At 37.1% G+C, this 20,643-nt stretch overlaps 1 pseudogene; it reads right to left on the bottom strand.

The window, feature by feature from the left end:
* Positions 1 to 20,643, bottom strand: part of LOC127629475 (nephrin-like) — a 110,185-nt pseudogene that overhangs the window by 7,544 nt on the left and 81,998 nt on the right.

Here is a 20,643-nt window from a genome sequence, read left to right as displayed (position 1 = left end):
AGTAAAATGGGCTGTAGATGCAATTTCATGTTGACTTCAAAGTTATTTAGCCTAGCCAACTACAAGATATCCTTTGTCTTTACTGGCTTTTGGTAGCTTACCTGTAGGCTATTGAAATGAATATACTTGGTTATTAGTGGTGCTTGTCATTGCTCATACTGTACTAGCAACATTTGTGCTAAAGACATGCATGATACCTCAAATTGTGCAGCTTGATGTCAAGAGGTGTTCTGTAATCGATTTTAATATTTTTGTTTAGTGGATCATAAAATTAGTATAAAAATCCAGTGTTGGGAAAGCTACTTCCCAAGCTACAAGCTTCTCATAAGTAGTTAAACTACAGTCAAGCTACTCTACTCTAAAATGTAGTTGTTACAAAAGCTCTGATTGCAGTATTCAATTTTATCACTTTTATATGTATATATAGGTATATGAAACTGGGGTGACATTCCATTATTTTACTACAGTAACCATAGTATAACCATGGCATTTGTAGTAAAACCATTGTAACCACATATTTAATAAACAGATATATAACTAACATGAGTTCCCAACGCTAAATACAAGGAAATAATTTATTTTAATCAGTTCCTTTACATGAACTGTCAGAATAAAAAAAGATTAACTTTAGTGATTTGTTTTTTCCAGTGATACTTGACAGAGATGTTATGATTAAGGTGAGCTTGTTTGATCAGCTTAATTGCTGCACTCGCAATACAACGCGACAAATGTTAAGCTACAACATTACTTGTTAGAAAAAGTGGTACCACTTAATATTAGGTGTTTTTAACTACCATGTACTTAAGCATTTGATACAATGTACTTATTATGTATATAACATATAAAAATACAGTATACTTATATTTCTATTCGCTTTTTATTTTTATTCTATTTTTTATTATCTCTGTCTTGCTGCTGTATTGTTTGTGCACTGGAAGCTTCTGTCACCAAGAAAAATTCCTCGTATGTGGAAGCATACTTGACAATAAAGCTCATTCTGATTCTGATTATTTAAAAAATAATAAATAAATATATATATATATATATATATATATATATATATATATATATATATATATATATATATATATATATATATATATTTATTATACAATAGTAACATTCTTGATCCTTCTTATATTTAAAACCCTCAGGCTTTTATTTTGGCAAAACACTCCAGGAAGTCCTTTGAGTGTGTTTATGTAGCTTAATTCATAGTAGTTTTATACGCTATGCTCCTCTGGTGCCATACATGATTCATGTTACAAGGGAAACAAACTAACAAGAATCAACATCATATATATAGGGACCAGAATGTCAAAGAGACCTGGAGGAGGGTTTTTTGACTTTGGTCAGTAAGAAACATCTAGCAACCACCCAGAACACCCTAGAAACCACATAGCAATGCACTAAAATCCATTCTGAACACTTTAGAAACCACATAGCTAAGCTCTGACAACCTCTTACAACACTATAATATTGTGATAACAATTTTTGCAAAAGCAAGTGTAACATAGCCAGCTGGTAGGTAGATGTGCAGTGTGTATGCCTCAAGAGGCGTATTAGCGACTGATGCTAGAGGCTTTAGCCTCCTTGTTTGCATGCCACCTCCCATGCTGGAGATGTCGGTTCAAATCCCACTCGGAGCGGGTCGATTAGAACTGGCTACAGTGGTGCCATGACCCGGATGAGAGTGAGGTTTAGGGGGGCGAGTGTAACCTTAGCCAGCTGGTAGGTAGCTGTGCAGTGTGTAAACCTCACTCCCTTGGCTTCAAGAGGTGAACTATTGACTGACGCTAGAACTACAGACTTTAGTCTCCTTTTAAGCATGGCTGCCTCCCATGGTGGAGATGCTGGTTCGAATTCTGCTCAGAGTGGGTCGGACAGGACAGGTTATAGTGGTGCCGTGTCCCAGGTGGGAGTGATGTTTAGGGGGTGAGTGTAATACAGAGGCTGTAGCCTTTAGCCTCCTTGTTAGTGCACCCACCTCCCATGCCGGCAATGCCGGTTGGACCGGTTACTCAAGGACCTAAATTTGTTCAGAAACAAACAAACTAGATTTTTATATTTACTAAGTTCAGGTTTTAAACAGTCAAAATGAGTCAGCATTCTGACATAAGAGTCCATGCTGACATACCTGCAATGGAGCTTTGCAAAGTGTAAAAATTGCTCACCTCTGCTCCTCACTCTTTGTGTTTTGTGAAATGATCGAGGTGTCCTCTGTATACAAAAAAACAAAAAAACAAGAGGAGAGTGGGGTATTGCAGGGTACAGGTCACAGGAAGGAGAGAAAAGACAGAATATCAGATCCATGAGATAGTTTGTGTACGCAATGTTCCTCACACACCTGATTCAATTATTGCTTTATCCCTACAAATTGTGTTGTGACAGTAGCTTTAATAAACTGATAAAAAGGATCCCTCCAAATTGAAAGAAGATGAGAATAGACAAGGTTCGTGAATAGTGAGCAAAAAAACTGAGAGAGAGAGAGATGAGAGGGGTGAAGACAAGACACCTGACAGTTTGAGGGAAGGGGCGAGGCAAAAAAGAGACAGATGGGGTGAGCGAGAGAGGGAATGACAGAGGACGAAAGGGAAAGGGGCGAGATAAGGGGGAAGACGAAGGGAGGAAGTGACAGCTGCCGGGGAAAGGAGAGATGGCAGGATGATGCAGATGGGTGAGGAGGCAGAGAACGAGATAAGAGAATGAGAGAGAGAGATGGATTTAAAAGTGAGAAGTCATATTAGAATTCAGACAGTTCATCCTGTTTGTGTGGCGTGCTGTCGCCGTGAGTAGACCGGTCCAGGACATGCTGTCTGACAGCGCAAAGAAGAGTGTCGCTGCTGGTTACCTTTTAAGCTCCGCCCTCTTATCCATTTGAAGGATGGAAAGTAGCCCAACCCATTTAGTAAAAACAAGACTCTGACCACTACCAGGATCACCACAACATATACTGGAAGACTGGTACTTGTTAAAAGAACAAAAGTTAAGCCACACTTAAAAATGAATACCATTTAATACAAAATATATATATATATATATATATATATATATATATATATATATATATAAACATAAACCCAAAGTGGCATTTATTTTAACGATAGCACAAGAAAATATTCAAACAAAACATTTAATTAAAAAAAGCTTGTTAGGTATTAAATGGCAAAACAATACATAAACTGTTTACTATTAAGAAAAAGTATTTGGTCAGTTTCACATTGTCAAAACAGTCATCTCCATAATTCATATCTATCTATAGTATTTTAAGTCATTTAAAAGGAAAGACATTTCAGAAGCAGAGCAAGTTATTACATTTTGATGCAATAATATGAGAATATTTTTATTTTAATTTTAAATAATGACTATGAATTAGGAGAGTAAATATGGACAGTTTTGATTTCATGATGATTTTAAATGTGGCTTAAATGTACAAATACATTTTGGGTCACTGTATGTTCAGACATATCAGTGGGAACTGTGCTGAAATTTGTTCATACATGTTCATGATGTTGAAAGATGTCTTGTGTTGAATTTGCAAAACTGTGCCACTGTCTTGTGGGATTTTCAATGCTATTTGCCACTGTTTAGCAGAAGAAAGCATATGATTGGTAAAGATTTGACATGCTCAAGTCATGCCTCACCGCGTGAAAATGCCTGCAATGCTGCATGAACTAGTTTATTCACATACACTGGAGAGGCATTGATGAATCTCTCCATAAAAACATATGACTTATCCACTTATCCATGGAAATTGAGAACTCTAATGAATCTATTTTATACAAACCCCATCAAAATGCAAAGCTATGGTGTCTTATGGTAATTCTGACTTTATTTCTCGCATGACCTTAGGAAGCAATGCATGATATAGGGCCCTATTTTATGCCATAAGTATTACAAGCAAAGTCAATGGGCCAGGAAATGTTGTATTTTTTTGTTCAAGCATGCACTAAGTCTTGGCGCAAGTGGGTTTGGCGAAATTGTGCACAAAGCGTTAAAAGGGATGGGTCAAGTGCAATTTAATTCTGAGGTTCTTCTCCAGTTACGTCCCGTTATATACCCTGTCAAGCACCAGCGATATAAATAAAGACAGCACATTCATACAAATCTGGTAGTGTAAATGGGCTGTATGTAATGAATTAGAAGAATAGAAATATGGACTCACAGTCTTATGTGCTTTAATTGCATCTCTGTTAAATGTCAGGCATATTTTTATGAAAGAGACATGCTCCTTTTATACGCATGGAAAATGTGGTTCTTGTCAGGATTTGGATTTACGCTCCATTCAATTATAGAGAATGTAGTATTATTGAATGAATTGAATGAATGAAATTATTAATAATTTTCATCTACTGACACAAAAATCATGGCTAGCATTAACAATGAATGCATAGGAATGCACTTCACTTCTAAAGGTAGATTTTGAAAAATGTAATTTATTTATTGAAACGAAAATCTAATAAAAATAATGGAATGGTCAAAAAATCATACCAAATCCAAACATTTTACATTCTCCAACTTCTCCACCAGCCCTTTAGCAGTGACTTAAAAATCACTCCAAGGCCTTGTTCAGACTGCCACAAAAAATCAGATTTTTTGCATATCCAGATTGTATCCAGATGAGTTTTTGATAATCTGTACAGCAGAAAAACATATGAAATCAGATTTTTCCGAATCTGATTCAAACCACAGGGATGCGTCTCAGTCCGGACACTCTGGCTGCTAAATTCAGATTTCAAATGGTCTTTTGCATCAATCTTAAAAAAATACAACAATGACATCACAAATCGTTGACAGCAGCACGGAACTTCACAACATTTTCCAGTCTCCTCCATCGCTGAGTTTTTCTTGTGCGACGGAGGAGTTCTGCACCGTGACTGGACAGTGCACTTATTTGGAGAGCTATATGATGCACCTCCATTTTTCCCGCATCTGTTTTGAATGCATCGTTACCAAAGCAACCCATGCAGATAGGTTGGTTATGTCTGAACGTGCAAATCTGATTTGATAGTAAGGACAGTCTGCCTGAAAAGATCTGATTTGAGAAAAAATCTGATTTGCCTGCAGTCTGAACATAGCCTAAGACAACAGGTGGAAAACTACCAATACAAATTAGATCATAAATACAATTGTAAATATAAACATAATAGTTGAAAAATAAACCATGACCTAAAGATAGCTTAACACAAAACGGCTACTACAGTGATAGTCATGGACATCATTATATGTTCCACTACATTTTCAGAGTTTGGACACTTTTTTACCACCTACTGGTGGAATCTCCAAACTGCAAGTACAGGAACTGAGTTTAGACTTTGTGCTACAAACCGCCCTGCTTTTGAAACGTCTTAGCACAATGACCTATATCTCAGGAAAATAGCAAAATTCGCATTGCGCCGATTAATTTACATACAATAAACACACAATTAGTGCGTATATACCTGCAAATAGCGCAAACACTCCGACTCACACCAATTTCGATTTGTGGAAATGTTTGCTTAGAATTAGTGCTCTCGCGAAAATGGGATAAGACGTTGTGCACGGTCACCTAGCCTTTATATTTTACAATTGCAACATTATTTCTCATAATTACGATATAAACTTGCAATTAAGTTTATATCATGCAATTGCAAGAAATAAAGTTAAAATTGCAAGATATAAAGTCAAAAACTGCTAGAAATAAAGTCACAATTGTGATGTTTTATAGACTTTAATCTCATAATTGACTGTAATAAAAAAAATTTAAGTCAAATTTGTGAGATGTAAAATTCGTAATTAACTCTTTTATTTATTTATTTTTTCCGTTGTACGATGCGGCTTCCATATCATTCGTATCTGGTGGACCTCACACTACAAAAATATGTTCTTATTTCTGTTTTGTTTTCCAGTAAAGTATCTAAACTAGCTTAAAACAAGATAAATGTACTTTGAAAGCAAAATTGTTAAAGATAATAATACTGGATTTCAGAGAATATTTCTTGATTGAAGGTTATTTTCTTACCTCATTACCCCAAGTAGTTTTTCTTGTTTAAGCATGAACCGCAATATAATTTGTCACATATACTGTATGCTTTAAACAAGAAAACATAAATTTGCCAATGGAGGAAGAAAAATAAACTTGAATCAAGATATATTCTTTGAAAATAAGTCTTCAAATGAAAATGATAAGTATTTATCTGGTTTTAAGAAGTACTTTTATCTTGGTTGGAGGATCATACACTTATCTTGATTCAAGAATGTTTAGATATTTATACTGGAAGACAAGTAAAAACAGAAATGATGAAAAAAAACAACCCTTTTTTTGCAAGGTATATTTGCTGCAAGCTAATGCCAGTTTATTTTCTTTGCCAAGCCAAGGGTCAATAACTGCCACTGTGTCCCATTAAAATGTACGAAAGCATTCAAGATTATAGCCTGAACAAAACTGAAACAAACTGCAACAGGGAAAACATTGCGCCCCAAGGCCTTGTGAAAGTATATCAAATAAATAAAAAGGCCGGTAAAGGCCATGGAAACTAAAGTATGAGTGGAGAAATTGATCTGCATTCTAGGGTGTCAGGCCTTTTCTACATTTGACAAATAGCAGCCACAGAAAGCCAGAGGAGGAAATGTAGACCTGCATGAGCCGGGTCAGGATCTGCTGGGGAGACCCCGTCATCAGCTGCATCCGCATCTGAGAGAAAGAGAGAGAGAAAGAGGTGGTTAATCACTCAAGGCTGAAGTGCAGTCATTCTCTTTCACAGCTGGTCTATTTCAATAGCATCTACCAGGATACTCTGATCAACTGTATATAGTGGGCTGGGATTCTTAAATATGAATAAAATCAAATTCGCGCAATTTCAGATTTCAGCAGATTTCAAACATATATATATTTTTTCATTATACGAAGGCCATATTAAAATTGACTTTATAGCAGGCATTCATAATTTATTTTTGGTACTTTTCAAATGCTTTTTATGAACAGATTTTACCGTTTAGTGTTCTAGACCCACTACTATTAAACAATAAAAACGATAAAAATACTAATAATTTACATGTTTGAACTATATGATAATCTAAACAATCCATTTCAACATACACTCACTGAGCACTTTATTAGGAACACTGTGGTCCTAATAAAGTGCCCGATGTGGTCTTCTGCTGTTATAGCTCATCTGCCACAAGGTCCGACGTGTTGTATATTCTGAGGTGCTGTTCTGCTCAATACAATTGTACAGAGTGGTAACTGAGTTACCGTAACCTTTCTGTCAGCTCGAAACCATGGTCTGACCATTCTCCGTTGATCTCTCTCATCAACAAGGATGTTGTTTGTTTGTTTTATGGCACCATTCTGAGTAAACTCTAGAGACTGTTGTACGTGAAAATCCCAGGATATCAGCAGTTACAGAAATACTCAAACCAGCCCACCTGGCACCAACAATAATGCCACAAGATCAAATCTTTTTCCAAATTCTAATGGTTGATGTGAATATTAACTGAAGTGCCTGACCTGCATCTGAATGATTTTATGCACTGCACTGCTACCATACGATTGGCTGATTCAGTAATCACACAAATAAGTAAGTGTAGAGGTGTTCCTAATAAAGTACTCAGTGCATGTATATTGCCTCAAAAAATTCCTATACAGTCTATATATCATATATTATTTTTGCATACTGTATATACCTATATTTACAAATGATATCTCCTGTACATAATTCAAATAAAATGGCATTTAGAGAGCAAAATAGGTAACAATTTGTACAATTACCAATTACTATATGCAAAAAAGGCTCCTTTTGGAGAGTTTGTATCCCATCTATGTGCATGTGTGGTCATTTGTGCAGTTATTCCCAGTAAATCACCAAAAATACAATCACAAAGTACACATGCTGTAAATCTAAGTCAGTCAGGGCCATACATATTAAAATAGAATTTGGGATTGATCAATTTATAGTATTTTTGCTGGTAAATGTAAAGTTATGTGTTCGGCTAGTTGATCTGTAATAGTTATATCAACCTCTTCTACCATTGGTGAGTTGTTTGTCAGGGCTATGTTCCATGTTTTATACTTTCGTCAGCTGCCTGTGCTCTCTCATGACTAATTTGTTTTGCAAATCAAATGCTATGACATTTAAATTGCAAAATTCATTATGTTTAGCGAGGGAATGTAGTTTATCATTTATCATAAATCACACTGTTTTGTTTTCAGTCTCTCTCTATCTTCAGCTATATTTTTTTTCTTCCACTAATGCCACAAAATAAAGATGGAAATATGCATTCAGAAAACACTGGTGTACTGATTGGTGTAGACGTTCAGCCATTCGGCTTATTTGCATGAGGCTCAGTTGTGATCCTTGCTTGACAAATGAGATGTGATTGGTCAGATTGAAGAATGGCTCATCAAATCAGTGGAAATTAAAGCTTGAATCTAAACTACTTGGGAAAAAAAACAGTTGGGAACCCAAATGACTTTAGTTATGTGCCTGGTGTGCTTATTTCAGTGCTTCTCAATTGGTTTTGCTTCAGGACCCAGATTTTACTGTGGCAACCCAACACTGAACTAAAACCATACAAAATATGCGGCCCATTTCTAGGTTGCGACCCACCAGTTGAGAACCACTGCTTTGAGACAGCTGAATATACCAGCTGTGGGGACAGTCAGTATTTTGTTGTAGTCTGCGTAGCTGCTCTCTCCCATTGCATTGAGAGCGTTGACTGAAAAGTTGTAGGCCTATGTAGTAGAAGGGTTGAGACCCGTGACAGTATATACTGTAGCTGTCAGAGGAAACACATTCTTATACATATAACTCGTACTTCACATCCACTGGTACCTGTCAATGAAATAGATGCTAGTGTTTATTAGGGAATTGTATGTGAATGACAGTGCCACATGGATTTGTAGATAAACATAGTAACATTTATACAGCTGCCTTCCGCAAATGAGCGAAATTTCAGTGTTGTGACACAATGCAGACTGGGAGATAAAATATAGTTATGACGCACACCCCACTTTTTATATTGACACCTCACTGCTGCATTTATGACAACCTAACCTCACACAGGAGTTCTGTATCAAGCCACCGTCAAACCCCGGCATCCATTCCAGAGTTACAGAGTCATGGGTGACGTGAAGGAGCTTCAGTTCTGATAGGGGATCTGGGTGGTCTAAGAGCGAGGGAGAAGGAGAGGGAAATGAAGTTTGCATTCGGGTGAATTTCATGAAAACTGTCAAGAAATAAGCAGGTAATAATTCAAACCAAAAGAAAAAAAGATCCACTTTATATTAGGTGTCTTTAACTACTGTGTACTTGATACAACGTGCTTGTGTTTATCCATGTTGTTGCATTGTACTTACATTTATCATACCTGACTTACCTAAATGTAGTTACGCAGTTAACCATAACCTCTAACCCTTTCCCTAAACCCTGACCCTACCCCTAAACTTATCCATAGATAAACCTCAGTAGCAATAAATTTGAAACTTGTAAGAATTTTGCAGAACAACATGTTTATTAATTTACAGTATTTACCAAAAATGCGAGTTTAATACTAACAAGGAGACTTCCTGCAATATTTTCTTCCACTTCAAGCACTGGTTTAAATGAAATATCCACATATTTGCAGATGATTTATGATAGAAGTGTTACTGATATTTGCCTTTTTAATCATAAAACAAGACAGTTAACAGTTAAAGGAAACTGTAGCAAAGCGAGAGAGAGAGAGAGAGAGAGAGAGAGAGAGAGAGAGAGAGAGAGAGAGAGAGAGAGAGAGAATTAAATAGCACTTTAAACATTATGAGCTCATATGCTTCTGTCGGTCGTATATGCGGAACTGTTTAAATAAGACTGTGTTGCACATCTGTCTATTGGCACTAACAACAAAACGAACTGTGATTGGTCATTTATTTGTCTCAGATTGTCACTTATTGTGCAAGCTGGCAGTTATCTGCGCCGTCTTGGCTTGAGAAACGAATCAGACAAACAGGAAACTTTATCGGCTGATTACGATATTTAAACATTTTTGAATATCGGCCTATTTATCGACCACTTATTTGTTAATGTAAGTATCATGGTAGAATTTTCTGTACTGCCTTGAGTACAAAAAAAACTTGCATCACTACTGAGTTCCAGAACTGTTTTATTTATTTATTTGCTTTTTGTGGAATTAAAGTAATTAGAAAATGGTGGTAAAATGAGATTCATTTTCTCAGTGCAAAATATAATGTATTTTTTTAAGTGTGAAATAGTATCCAGACATTTATTCATAAGATTCACACATAAGCTCATTAAAGAAAAAAATGACTGTGAAAACCTTATTGCATTGCTGAGAGAATGTTTATATAAGAGCGGTAGAGAGAGAGGCAACAAGAGATAATTGAACTAGGGAGAAACATAAAGAAATATGTGTGTCAATTCACTCCGCTATGAAAATGGTTAATTATCTTGTTGGCTTTCTTGGGAGAGAGGGGTGAAGTGGTCAATCCAAAATGGCAAGGCAGGGAGCAAAAAACGCTGCACTATTCCATTCCCCGGTCATCTGATGATAAGAAGCACATAAAATTTACTATCTCTGTGTCAGATTAATTATGAATATTCACAGCATAAAAACTGAGAAGGAGGTGTGTACAAAAAAGGCAGATATTGGATTGTATTTCATGGTTTTTATGATTAACATTAAACATACCCGTCCGAGTCAATTCCATGGGCCTCACCAGAGGGAAGGAGGGAGGGAGGAAGAGAGAAAGATAGAGGAGAGAGAGAGAATGCAACAGAAGGCTGGTAACAGTGGAAAAGCATTTGAGTTTACAACTGAAATGTAAGAATTTAAACCAAATGAATTTACTTTAAGAATGCTCAGTGGAGCCCTCACAACTGCACACCCCAGACAACCGAGATGTCAGTTTTAGATCTTTTCATCTCGAAAGCATCACAATCTTAATAACATCTGCTAAACATCTTAAAAAGATCAGATTTACAAACATTCTAAATTCTAAAGGCATCTCCTGAATGTCTTACTGACATCCAAGACATACTTATTGGCAAGTCTTATAGATATATTGCAGATAAACAAACAGAAAAAAATACATCTTCCAGATATCAACACACATATCAAATAGAAGTCTGAGTGATGTACATGTTCTATCAGGGACATGGATAGATGTATTTTTACTATAAAAGTGACATCATTGAAAGACTGAGAGAGATTTTTTCCAAACCCTATTGAACTACCTTGTAGTCTACTGCCTACATTGGCATCTGTGGTCTAAGGTCACGGCCACATATTTTCATCTGAAAACACGTTCATTTTGCTATTTTTACGCCTCCCGTTCAAACTAGAACAGCGGTTTCCTACACCGAAAATAGAGCGTCTTGAAAATGCTCTCCATTATCACATAATTTGGAAAATTATGACGCTTACCCAGAGAAAATGAAAACTGATTCGAAGGACACATTCACACCATTACGTTTTTGCTTGAAAACACAATTCACTCTCATCAAAACTAAGATGGTGCACTAGAATTTTGAAAACACTCTCCATTACCATCTAAGCTGGAAAACTATGATGTTAGGAAACTGAAAACGGATTAGTGTGGATGTGGCCTGAGGCAGAATCCTAAATGAAATGGAATACTGATTTGGAACAATCAACACAGCCAGCGACTCTACATGGTATGTGAGCCAAACAACAAAATTATGAAGACTTGATCATTGATTCCGATAGATAATGTTACCATGTTGCAAAGCTAATGACACAATACCAAACACATGTTAAGGGGAGGAAATAGAGGCTGTAGTTCTATCTTAAGGCCTTTGCACACCAGAGGCGATGTGAAAATGCGGGAAAAAAATAGCCAAAGAATGTCCTATTCACATTAACAACAAGGCAAATTACCTGCTTTAACAAATTCACGCCTTTACAATAAGTGCCACTAATCGACAGGCATTTTTATCCTGGTACCCAAGGTGAGGGAAAGCACCTTTCAGCTGGTCTGCCCTTCAAATATCACGGATGAGAAGAAGAACCACTTGGAAAATTTTGCAAAACAACCATGAAATCCAAAAGACAAGCAAAGCCATTTCTCTGAAGTGCAGATCGAAAAAAGAAAACTGATTTCTCTACAAACTGTAGCAGCAATGACAAGTTTGTTGTTGATTAGCTCAGTGAGACAAAACTTTAATTGATTAATGAGTATTAACTGTAAAATACACAGTAAGTTTTATATATATATATATATATTTTTTTTTTTTTTTTTTTTTTGACATGACAATACAGTAGTTTTAACAATAATATTTTGTAAAAACAAAAAACAAATTTGATGTAAAAAGTATGATTTTCCTGTATAATTAATGGTAAAAATTTACATAATGTTTAACAAGTGAGTAAATTTACTTTTTACAGTAAATTATAATTTTCAGGGGAGGCTGTGGCTCTAATCGCCGGGTTGGCAGTTCGATTTCCGGCCCACATGACTCCACATGCCAAAGTGACCTTGGGCAAGACAATGAACCCGAAATTGCTCCCAATTGCAGGCTGGCACCTTGCATGGCAGCTCTGCTGTCATTGGTGTATGAATGTGAGTGTGTATGTGATTAGGTGAATGGGACACAGTGTAAAGCGCTTTGGTAACCGCTAAGGTTAAAAAAGGCACTATATAAGTGCAGACCATTTACCATTTTTGTATTATTTTTTTTAATCCTGTTTTCTCCCAATTTGGAATGCCCAATTCCCACTACTTAGTAGATCCTCGTGGTGGTTACTCATCTTAATCCGGGTGGCAGTTGCCTCCGCTTCTGAGACAGTCAATCTGTGCATTTTACCACGTGGCTCATTGTGCATAACACCGCGGAGACTCCCAACTTGTGTAGGCTCATGCAACTCTCCGCGAGCCACGTACAATTTACTACGTGCCCCACTGAGAGCAAGAACCACTAATTGTGACCACGAGGAGGTTACCCCATATGACTCTACCCTCCTTAGCAACTTGGCCAATTTGGTTGCTTAGGAGAACTGGCTGGAGTCACTCAGCACACCCTGGATTAAAAATAGCGACTCCAGGGGTGGTAGTAAGCATCACTACTCGCTGAACTACACAGGCCCCCACAGTAAATTATCGTTAAAATTAAAAATAATAATCAGACGTTCCCACAATTCCCTGCATGACCCATCATATTTCATTATATTTTCTGTATTTTCATGTCATCATGTGCTCTTCTGTATTTTTTTACATGCTCAGATTGTTCTACAATTTTTTTCAAGACTATAAATTATCAGAACTATTTGTCCAATGCTGACTTAACTTTCAGAAAACTAATTTGTAAATATTTTAAATCTAACCCCCTTTACCTCGGATCGCATTTGCTGAGCTTCGTCAGAAAATGTAAATTGCATTATGATGCTAAAATTAATATTAGATGACAATCAAATTCAGTTGGTCATTAAAAATTACTGGACAAATATGTGGGATGTAATGCAGTTGTGATGGCGATGCTTTAGATTAGATGATTGTTCAAAATAGCCTATTGAATATCAGGAATGTACCATATGTAAACCCTGATATTAAACAGCATACATTTGTCTTAAATAGCTGTGCACACAGCATATACACATTGATGGATGATCCTTATAATAGGACCGAAAGTTTCCCCCACAACTTTTCAATGAATTGTCTCAATACTCTCCCCATTTTACAAAGACTTCGTGGGGAAAAATTAGGGACATCTGGGAATATATGCACATTTCTTTATGGAAACAGATTATGCAACAAAGTGTTTATTATAAGCATGACATCATCACACACACCATTTGTATCGATAAAAGGCCATTTGGGGCCAGTGGTAGCTCAGCGGTTAAGGCTCTGGTTTACTGACCGAAAGGTCATGGGTTCAAGCTCCAGCACTGCCAAGAATCCACTGTTGGGCCCTTGAGCAAGGCCCTTGACCCTATCTGCTCACAGGGTGCTGTTTCATGGCTGACCCTGAGCTCATATTTTATTGGTTAGGGCACTTTATCGGTGGGAGACAAAAAACAAACAAAAAACAACACAAAAAACATGTTTTGTCTGATTGCAAATGTTCACTCCAGGTGTGAACAGCTTAATAGGAATACATTGTTTCTAATCAAAATTAAAATCAAAATGTAATAGCAGCAAGAAACATGGCAAAAAAACACGTTTGGTGTGCAAAGGCCTTTACAGTTAAAAGAACTAAATGCGAGAAAATTCTAGAGTTTGTTTACTCTAGAATATGTATGTGCATTAGTTAGACTGCCAATAAATAAAGTTTGTGCATGATTTGAGCTAAACAAGAGCAATTTGTGATACCATTGTTGTTAGATTATATTCCTGATTTAAAATATGTTTTTGGTAATGTAATCTTGACCCACAGTTTTGGACTTTGGTCTTTCCCCATTCAAGCAGATCGTAACTGTACTAGCATGACAAAAAAATAGCATGTTCCGAATATGGCCACCAAGTGAACTAACTTGCTTTAAAATGGACTTTGCTTATCCTCTAATGTGCATAAAATACATAGCACACATTGTATTTTATTGAGCTATTTAGTGAGCATTTTGGGATTGTGTCTGGAGCTGGGTTGGGAGTTCACTAGGTTTTTTAACAAAGCAAGACAGCCAGAAACCAAAAGAGACATATTGTTCTGTAAATTAAAGGAACGGCTACTCAAGAAGAGCAGACACTGATTATCACAACTGAATAATTAATATCACAATTGATGTTCAGGTCGAGGAAAACAAAATCTTATTTAGCAAACTGAGAGGTCTTTCCCAGCCATACTCATAATTTCTGTGTGTGCGTTTATAAGTTGGTGATAAGAAGTGGGACAACCAGGCACCATTGTCTGTTTGTTTTTCTTTATTATGCTTTTATTTATTCATATATTTATGGTAATTTACGTTCACCTTTCAATGGTGCTCAACAAAAGGTGATTTAAACATTCAAGTGAAGATGAGCAATCCAGATTGGCATTAAACCACAAACTTCCTGTTTATTTGTCTTCTGTACGTACTAGTGCTAAGGAGCTGGATGTCTAGAGAATCTTCCCCAATGCTGTTGCGGGCAGTACAGGAAAACTGCGCTGAAATTAATGACAGTTAGAATGCTGATGTGGATTGCGCCTTCTTTCGCTGTCATTCCTTTAATGGTGTAAGGTCATAAACAATAGCATAAGCAAAACATTTTCAGTATGCATAGATTGTTGTCCATTACCCCGATTTCTCATTCCATGTAAACACCTATAACTGCTGTACTTACACACTTATCCAATGTGCACAGTTGTTGTATATATATATATATATATATATATATATATATATATATATATATATATATATATATATATATATATATGTATGTAAAATATACAAATCTGTTACATACAGAAGCAAATGAATGTAATGGCAGAAGATGTGTATTGCACATAATTATTGCTCAATTGGGCAGTGTTAACTGTTCAAGAGATGGATAGCCTGATGGAAAAAACTGTTCCTCTGCCTGACGGTTCTGGTGCTCAGTGCTCCGTAGCGCCGACCAGAAGGCTAAAGTTCAAAAAGGTAGTGGGCTGGGTAAGCGGGGCCCAGAGTGATTTTTCCAGCCCTTTTCCTCACTCTGGAAGTGTACTGTTATTGAAGGGAGGGCAGGGGGCCATCAATAATCCTGTCAGCAGTCCGACCTGTCCTTTGTAGTCTTCTGATTTCTGAATTCATAGCTGAACCAAACCAGACAGTTACTAAAGAGCAGAGGACAGACTCAGTGACTGCTGAGTAGAACTGTATCGCCTTTGACAGGTTGAACTTCCTCAGCTGGCGAAGGAAGCACAACCCCCGCTGGGCCTTTTTTAGTTAATGTGGGTCCCCCACTTCAGGTCCTGTAATATGGTAGTGCCCAGGAACCTGAATGGATGCCACATTGCTGTTTAGAATGTTGAGGGGGTCAATATTGGGGTGTTCCTCCTAAAGTTCACAATCATCTCCACCATTTTGAGTGTGTTCAGCTCCAAGTTGTTTTGACTACACCAGTGAGCTAGCCTTTCAACCTCCCTTCTGTATACAGCATCATCAGCATCTTGGATTACGTCGATGACAGTAGTGTGTATGCAAACTTCAGGAGCTTGACAGAGGTGTCCTTGGCAGTGCAACCATTGGTATACAGGGAGAAGAGTAGTGGGGAGAGCATACATCCCTGGCAAAAACCAGCACTGATTATACATGTGCTGGACGTGAATTTCCCCAGTCTCACTAGCTGCTGCCTGTCACTGACAGCTAGACATGGGAACAGAGAGTTGGTGTTATTTAGTCTGGAGAATAGCTGGGATGATGGTGTTGAAAGCCAAACCGAAGTCCACAAAAAGGATCCTTGCATATGTCACATGGTCTGTCTAGATGTTGCAGGATATGATGCAATCCTATGTTGACTACATCATCCACAGACCTGTTTGCTCGAAAAGGAAATTGAAGGGGATCTGGAAAGGGTCCAGTGATGTCCTTTAGGTGGGCCAACACCAGCCTCTAAAATTACTTCATTACCACATACGTCAGAGTGATTGTAGTCATTAAGTCCTGTGATTTTGTGTTTCTTTTGGACAGGAATGATGATTGAGCATTTGAAGCAGCATGGGACTTCAGACTGCTCCAGAGATCTACTGAAGATCAGTGCAAAGATGGGTGCCAGGATTTTAGACAAGTGGGTGAAATACCATCTGGGCCCTGTGCTTTCCTTGTCTTTTGTTTTCGGAAGACACGGCACACCTCCTCTTCACAGATCTTATGTGCAGGTTGAGTGGCAGGAGAGGAAATGAGGGGGGTTGCTGGAGGTATTTATGTTTTTTTGAAGTTAAGGTCAGAGCAGGACTGGGGTGTGAGAATGGGCCTTTCAAATCTACAGCAGAACACATTCAGGTCGTCAGACAGTTGTTGGTTCCCTACAGTGTTGGGGGATGTAGGGGTCTTGTATCACAGATACTGTGTATATTTTTAAAATATACACCGGTCATCAAAAGGTTGTTGGTAAACACTAGAAAATGAAAATGCAATGTCTCATTTATGTACAGTACAATGATACTGGGATTGAGCACCTGCTATCCATGTGAACTGTCAAAGCTGTTATAAGTCTGCCAATCATGTTTATAGTGAACAGGGACCTAAATTTTGCCTAATAAAGGTAAAAAATTACCTTTGTATTACATTTGTCTTTTCTGTATCTTGAAAGATTTGGACCTCATTGAATTGCATTGTACTGAAGAAAAAAAAACCTCATAATTCTTCCAAATGTGTTAGTTTGTGTTCAGAAGAGTTTGTGATGGCATGAGTTTGAGTAAATAATGAGACATTTTTCATTTTTGGGTGAACTACTCCTTTAAGTTAGACTTGGTATAAATTAAATTTGTATCATGATGGATCAAATAACTGGGCCTCCAAAATATATTACTTTTATGTGTATAAACCAACAAAATAGAGCACTAGATTAAGGCTTAACAGTAAATGCATTGTATTGCATCCTAACCCTTAACAGGCATGCCTTTGAAGTTTTCTATATGGCATGAGTGGTAGAACTCACATCGCATGATTAGCTGTCCTTCCACACTTTCAGGAGACGCTATGCTATTATCAGCTTTACACTGGTAGAAACCAGACCTGTCCTGGGTCACCTCATATCTAGTTAACACACCAGTGCTTTCATCTTCAGTCTTCTAATTCACCCTCCCCTACATGTAAAACACACACACAAACATCTGTAGAATATGCAGAAGCAAGCACTTTGGGATTAGCCCAAGCAGGACATGTTGTTGGAACATTTCTTTTAACCAGAAGCACCTCTAAAATCTGAAGGCAATAATTGGGAAATAGTCAGAAAAGTACATTTAGTGGCATTGTTTACAGTTGCCACTATATGGTTTGATATTTTGCATCCACTGAAATGCAATTCATACATTTTAAAGTATGGCTTAAAGCTGAGTGTAAAAAAAAATGTCAAACAGGTTTCCCAAGCATTACTGCCACCTGATCAGTCCAAAGGCTCTTCCTGCCAAAAACTCTCGCCATTGGCTGAACTAATGTTGCTGTGTTGGGCTGACTGGGATGCTCAAATAAATCTATAATGTTTAAATTTGTAATGTTTAAATAAATATAATGTATTTATAGCACCGGAGAGCCACCGTGTTTACACATTTCAGGTAAATCAGCCTATGAATGGCTTCCTTAAAGTCGTCAATGCATATTAAGCTGGAATAGGAGAACGTTTTGTAACATCGATAAAAAACAAACATACTTCAGCTTTAAGTGTCAAAATTATTTTTGAGGTCATTGAAGATGCAGACAAACATCTGGACACACAAACCGACTGGAACATTCTACACAGATAAACATGCAACGGCCTGCAAAACAATGAGCCTTATGAACAAAAAGTCAAACATTAAAAAAAAAAAAAAGGAGGAAAAAGTCTGTCAAATTCAATAACTACCTGCCAGCTAAAAGCACCTGCTAACTAAAAGACAACAAACTGTGTTTGAATGTGATTTTTTCATCTGTCTTCACACCAACATTGATCTACACACACACACACACAAACACACACACACACACAAACAGCCAGAGAAGGAGGGCATCTTCAGATATCAGAGACATTGATTAAGCATGCAGGGCACAATAGATTTAAAAATGGTTGGAAATGGCCCCAATTGCAGCTAATGCTGAGAAATGTGGCCTTTGGACAGGCTGCTTTAATGAAAGCTATTTTTCTCAATTTAGAGCAGAAGTATTAAGCATAAAGGTGAGACACTGTCAATGTTAGAAGGTTGAAATATTGCACCTCTGTTATAGAGTAGCTGTGACATATGGTGAAAAGAAAAGACAGAGAGAATGAGACAAAGAGGAGAGATGTGGGAGATAAATAGAGGTGATAAAAAATAGAGAAAGTGAGCGAGCTAGACTAACGAAAAAAAGAATAGAGCGGAAAAGGGTGGGAATAATCAAAAGCGAGTGGGAGAGAAAGGAAAACAGAGATGACAAAGAGGTCACTTAACATCCACTTCCACGAAAACATATATACGAAGGGATAGGGTTGGCATCAGCGACACACAGTAATTCAGCAGTGTCTCCCAAATACACAGATACAGAATTGGTCTTCATATGAACAGTAGGGGCATCTGGACCAACCAAGAGATAAACAAGTTTAAAGAATGAAATAGAATAGAATAGAATTAGGACCCCTAATGATGCATTCTAAGCTATGATGTACATTTCTGAAATCCAAAATATTAGGTTTTGCACTAACTGAAGAGCCACATGTGTTGCTTATTCAGTAACACTTCATAATGCAGTTCCATTTGTTAACATTAGTTAACAACATTAGTTAACATGAACTAACAATGAACAATACTTTCACAGCATTTATTAATCTTGGGTAATGCTAGTTACAACATCTACTAATACATTTTTTTAAATAAAAAGTTGCATTAGTTAACATTAGTAAATGCACTATGAACTAACATGAACTAACAATGAACTATTGCATTTTTTTTAACTAACATTAACTAAGATTAATAAATGCTGTAAAAATATATTGTTCATAGTTAGTTCATGATACTTAATGCATGAACTAATGTTTACGAATGGAACATTATTGTAAAGTGTTAACACTTATTTTTAATAATACTGTATCTCTGGACACTTAAAATCAAGATATTGATATTGTTGTCTATGTGAATAAATAAAGGTACCTTATTTGTACTTCAGACCTTTGTTTTGTTGGACACGAAAAATGTGTTTTTTAACAATAGAAAATGTAGCGATTTACATTTACATTTATGCATTTGGCAGACGCTTTTATCCAAAGCGACTTACAGTGCACTTATTACAGGGACAATCCCCCCGGAGCAACCTGGAGTTAAGTGCCTTGCTCAAGGACACAATGGTAGTGACTGTGGGGCTCAAACCAGCGAACTTCTGATTACCAGTTTACCAGTTATGTGCATTAGACCACTACACCACCACCACTCCATTTACAGATTGAAGCCACACTGAGTGCCCCATTTCTCTTTGATGTATCATATATATATATATATATAGAGAGAGAGAGAGAGAGAGAGAGAGAGAGAGAGAGAGAGAGAGAGAGAAAAACAGAAAAACATGGTTACCCAGAGAAGAGAGGGTGTGTGCTCACTGTACGACAGGTGAGGTTGAGACAGAGGTGCACTTTCTCCTTCACTGCCCAACATTTTAAAATACAAGGGACATTTATATGGATAAATTAACACACAGCATAAACAAATTTATAACCATGACAGAACAAGAACAAATGAACTTAATACTTGGAGAGGGACACACAGCAGCACTGGCTGCAAGATACGTTTTAACATGTCACAGCCTGAGAGACAGTGGGTGAATCTGTGTTATGTGTTTTACCCCCGTATGTCACCCCAATGTTCACCACAGTGACCCTCAGTGTGTGTGTGTATATTCATTTATGTGTCAGTATATGTCAGTTCTCTTCAGTTATTTAAACACTGTGGTCTTCAGCAGTTCTGAACCTGTTTTGTATTTATTTTTATTATTTATTTTTATATGTGTTAAATTTGTTAAACTAAATGTATAGATTAAGATGTAGTTCTGCTTTGGAAATATTGTATTGTTTACATTCATGCCAATAAA

This window comes from Xyrauchen texanus, chromosome 36 (genome assembly GCF_025860055.1).
Source record: "Xyrauchen texanus isolate HMW12.3.18 chromosome 36, RBS_HiC_50CHRs, whole genome shotgun sequence".
Taxonomy (NCBI): Eukaryota; Metazoa; Chordata; class Actinopteri; order Cypriniformes; family Catostomidae; genus Xyrauchen; species Xyrauchen texanus.
Note: the sequence above shows the minus strand (reverse complement) of the source record. Positions and strands in the feature narration are given on the sequence as shown.